The sequence below is a fragment of the Nansenia antarctica genome (genome assembly GCF_963989245.1).
Source record: "Nansenia antarctica genome assembly, chromosome: 4".
Lineage (NCBI taxonomy): Eukaryota > Metazoa > Chordata > Actinopteri > Argentiniformes > Microstomatidae > Nansenia > Nansenia antarctica.
This window is the reverse complement of record NC_137689.1, coordinates 47,133,302-47,138,301: the sequence shown is the minus strand read 5'-3', so window position 1 is coordinate 47,138,301 and position 5,000 is coordinate 47,133,302.

Here is a 5,000-nt window from a genome sequence, read left to right as displayed (position 1 = left end):
CTCGCGCCGTGGGCGAGCTAGAGAAACGCAGGGGGGGGGGCAAGCACACTTCCCAATTTCCACAGGAATTGTCCACAGGCTAGTTTCATTATGAATTTCTCCATTGCCAGAGGCTTGCAAGCCTTGTAAATGAAATGCTGTTGTATGCGTCTCACAACCTGACTGATGTTACTGGGCCTATGCCGTTCCTCATTTTTATGCATTGCCATGATTAAATTCATGGTAAAGAATGTTTTGGGGAGTCAATTGGCCCTTTTAACAGTAGAACAGAGTGTCCATGGCCTAATGCAAGCATTACCACCAGAACTCCAATACTGGGTTTGTAATTTGGCTCTGAAACACTACCGAGCGTTGTTCAGGATGATGGAATGTCAGAGTGTTCTGAAAGAAATAGATCCCGTTGAATAGAAATAGTTTTTCACTCAGAATAGAACACCACGTTGGCTTTATGCATTAGAATTCTTTCTGCAACGATCTGAGAACCTTCAGAGTGAGCTGTGTTATGTAGAACAGACCGACCAGTAAGTCGTATTAGCTCTATACGTTGCATTTCTATGTTCTGTGTTGTGTCTATGAGTTCAGTCGCCCCCAGTTGTTTTCTCAGCGTGGTCTACCTCATTATGAACAGCTGCTTCTGACTGGAGATAATGCAGCAGGAACAACAATGTTGAAGATTTTTCCCATTGAAATCAACACATTTTAAAACAGAATGTATTTTTTCCCCATTACAACAGAATGTGCAGTTTGCTGTTGGTTCTTTTGAGTGTGAAATAAAGGCCTTCACTTTGAACCTCCCTACAGCTCCTGGGTCTGTGTCATGAAATCACTTAGTGTCACAAACCACACGGTCGGGACAAAAGAGGGAGACGCACACAACCAAGTACACGAACACACTTTTTTTTAATTAACAAAGGAAAAGAAAGAAAGATAGAGAGTGTGTGTAATCAGTAAAGTCAGTAGAGTAGGTGAGGGCATGAGTGGAAGAGTGTGTCGGTGTGATGTCGTACGGTGGAATAACAAAGACAAAGGTGTCTCAGGGTGGAGAGCGCACTTCAACTGGGCGCTGAAAGAGACTTTAAGGAACGCCGTCACACAAAGCTCAGGGGCCTCATTCATAGAACGTGCTTAGATCAAATTTTGATCTTACCCGTGTGTCGGACGTAGAAAACCACGTCAACGTAGTGATTTATACAATTTCAATGTGATCGTAGCTCGACATCGAGTATTCAACTTGCTTACGCACATTACCTACTGGTTATGCGGAGTTATTACAGGCATGTGATCCGCACTGGAAAAACGTTGCCTACTGTAATTCATGCAAGTGGCTCGTAATAAAATTAACGATGTTGTTATCATCCGAGAAAATGAGTTTAATTCAAGATTGAAAGGGAACTAATGTTTATGATTGTATTTCAGTCTTTCTTTATATCCCTCCGGAGCTGTCTATCTCTCTTCAACATGCCTATATATACGCGCTCCAGAACGGACCTTGCCCGGCCACGCGCTAAATCCCTGGATTTCGAGTTGAGTCGGGATGAGGGGGAATCAGGGCTGGACTGGGACAAAAATTAGGCCCTGCCATGTGGCTCAGACCGGCCCAACACAATCGGTCCGACACCGCCGATCAACATGCTGGCAGTCTGTTGAATATACCATTTGTAAAAAAAAATATATAGAGCGGAGTAAGTGACATGGACAGCAAGTATACCAATGCAAGTGTGAACCAGTGTACTCACTCACTGTTGACGTACTCCACCGCTGGACTGGCCATACAATCTACCTGCCCGCTGGCAGGTGGGCCGCGCTAGTTTTGGGCCGGTCGGGCCGCCCCCCCCTTCCCCCATAGTGAAAGGGGGTGCCCAGAAAATTAGGGAGAAAAAAAGTAAGAAGCTAGCAGAGGATGCCTCAAAATGTCAGAAACTGACAGATATGTTCTCTGGATCGATTGTGGGGGCTAGGCCTACTACAGATACAGCAGCCATGTCTCATCACCGTGGAGTACGTCAACAGTGAGTGAGTACACTGGTTCACACTTGCATTGGTATACTTGCTGTCCATGTCACTTACTCCGCTCTATATATTTTTTTTTACAAATGGTATATTCAACAGACTGCCAGCATGTTGATCGGCGGTGTCGGACCGATTGTGTTGGGCCGGTCTGAGCCACATGGCAGGGCCTAATTTTTGTCCCAGTCCAGCCCTGACGTACTCCACGGTGATGAGACATGGCTGCTGTATCTGTAGTAGGCCTAGCCCCCACAATCGATCCAGAGAACATATCTGTCAGTTTCTGACATTTTGAGGCATCCTCTGCTAGCTTCTTACTTTTTTTCTCCCTAATTTTCTGGGCACCCCCTTTCACTATGGGGGAAGGGGGGGGCGGCCCGACCGGCCCAAAACTAGCGCGGCCCACCTGCCAGCGGGCAGGTAGATTGTATGGCCAGTCCAGCGGTGTGGGGAATGGCACCCCCCCCTGAAATAAAAACAGTCCAAATCATCCCCCGTCTAAAACTGCCATCCCCCCTTTCCATCCCTTATGTCATTTTATCAATGAACGTGGTATTACTGCCCTCTCCCGCTTCCAGACGCACGCCTACCCTATAATATACTATTAACGCCCTGTGATAGCAGCTCAAATAGCGACTGAATGAAGCCACGTGCTATAATATAATATAATACAGACAGTACATAATATATAATAATTATATTATTATATATTATATATATTATGTATATTATGTACTGTCTGTATTATATTATATTATAGCACTTGGCTTCATTCAGCCGCTATAATTGAGCCGCTATCACAGGGCGTTAATACAAACCTCATTCACCTGCGTTCATTTCCAAGTATGTTTGGTATTTACAGAAGGAAGCACGTACGCAACTTTAAATCATCTCAGCTCGTTTTATAAATAATGCTTACGACTGTTTAGAAAAATGTGCTTACGTCAAAGTCAAAGATGACGTTCAAGTACTTTTTTTATGAATGAGGCCCCAGGTGCTGCCAATGTGCTAACGACACTCCCACCTCTAGTACCTACACACATACAAACACACACACACACACACACACACACACACACACACACACACACACACACACACACACACACACACACACAGGTAACAGGCAGACACGGTGGCGAGGGTCGTCACAAAGCCTATTGTATTCAAGGACGAGCCTCGACATTGCTGTCTTTGTCCACCAGATGGAGACATAAGCTAACAGGTTCTACATTACAGTCACCTCAGAGAGATAGAGAGGAATAGGCTCACAGTCTGAGCTGACTAAATGCAGTGTGTATGGGAAAGTGTTGCCAACTTGCCTGCAGATAAAGACAAATAGAGAGAGACAAATCGAAAACAGTCCTGACAACTCGGTGTCTCACAACTCTCTCTATAGTTTTATACTAAACACAAAGTTCCAGTCCATGTTTTTGGCTCTAGTTTCATCCCCTCCAGACATGCCCCACCATCTTATCACCGGGAACTAAAACCCACACATAGTCTTAAAAAATGTGTCCAAATGTTTACATGAATTAATTCGACGCAAATGCTCAGTAAAAAAAAAAAAAACGAAAAAAAAAAAACACCACACCAAATTACGGTTCAAAAATAGCAAATAGAAGTACAGTGTGGGAGTAAGAACATCAAGTGCTAGCGGGCCGATTCCTTCTTCCCCTCAGCTCCTCAGGACACACCAACCCTGGGCCAGCGAAGGGCCCCTGCGCTGCCAGAAGCCTTCCAGCGGTGCATGTGTTTATGTACTCTTGTCAGTCAGAGAACACTGAGCCGCCCTGCTCCTCTCAAGGAACACCGGGAGGATGTGTCTCTGACAGTGTGCTGTGTGCTGGAGGAGCTGTTCCACTCCTCTGTAGCCTTGACGATGTGTGACTGATTGTTTATGACATGGAGAGAGAGAGAGAGAGAGAGAGAGAGAGAGAGAGAGAGAGAGAGAGAGAGAGAGAGAGAGAGAGAGAGAGAGAGAGAGAGAGAGAGAGAGAGAGAGAGAGAGAGAGAGAGAGAGAGAGAGAGAGAGAGAGAGAGAGAGAGAGAGAGAGAGAGAGAGAGAGAGAGAGAGAGAGAGAGAGAGAGAGAGAGAGAGAGAGAGAGAGAGAAAGTTAGACAGGCAGGCGGGTGGATGGAAAGGTGGGCAGGCAGACAGACAGACAGACAGACAGACAGACAGGCAGACAGAGCGATTGCCATTGAAAGACAGACTGGCAGCAGACAGGCAGGCTGACAGAGACAGGCAGGCAGGCAGATAGACAGACAGACAGACAGACAGGCAGGAAGACAGACAAACAGACAGACAGAGCGATTGACATTGAGCAAGCATGAAAGTTGGATGACGATGAAAGCGAGGGAAAGAAAGAGAAGCTGTTGACAGCGTGAACTGCCATTCCCACAGAGAGAGAGTACTTTGGTATAACAATTAGTGTCCTGTCCACATGTGTACTGGAATGGGATACACATCTCATGGTCACAGCTAGTCAAGATGAAAATGATTTTAGCTTGCATGTGTGTGTGTGTGTGTGTGTGTGTGTGTGTGTGTTGCCTGATGATGGAATGGTGAGAAGGAGCCAGGAGACAGCTGCCCATAGCTGTGTTTCTCTCTGTGTCTGTCAACACCAGACGAGAACCGTTCCCTGAGCCAACAGCTCTCTGTTAGCGATGTCATTCTGAATTACATAGTGTACACGCATACACACATTTGCACGGAGGAGAAAGCCAATGATGTACTGTTACCATGTGCCCAGTGTATTCTTTCTCAATAAATTCTTGGCCGCAAAAATACCTCTGAGCTGGACAAACGCAGCCCTCCCCACAGTACGCTGACCTGAAGCCACGTCCAGAAGGTGTCGGTTCTCCATGTTATTGAGCAGAGGAAAAAAGCATCAAAACATGGAACAGCTCAAGGCAAGGTCAGCAATACGTGGGCCAAAAGCACGAGGCGTAGCACACACACACACTCACCCACGCACGCACACACACAC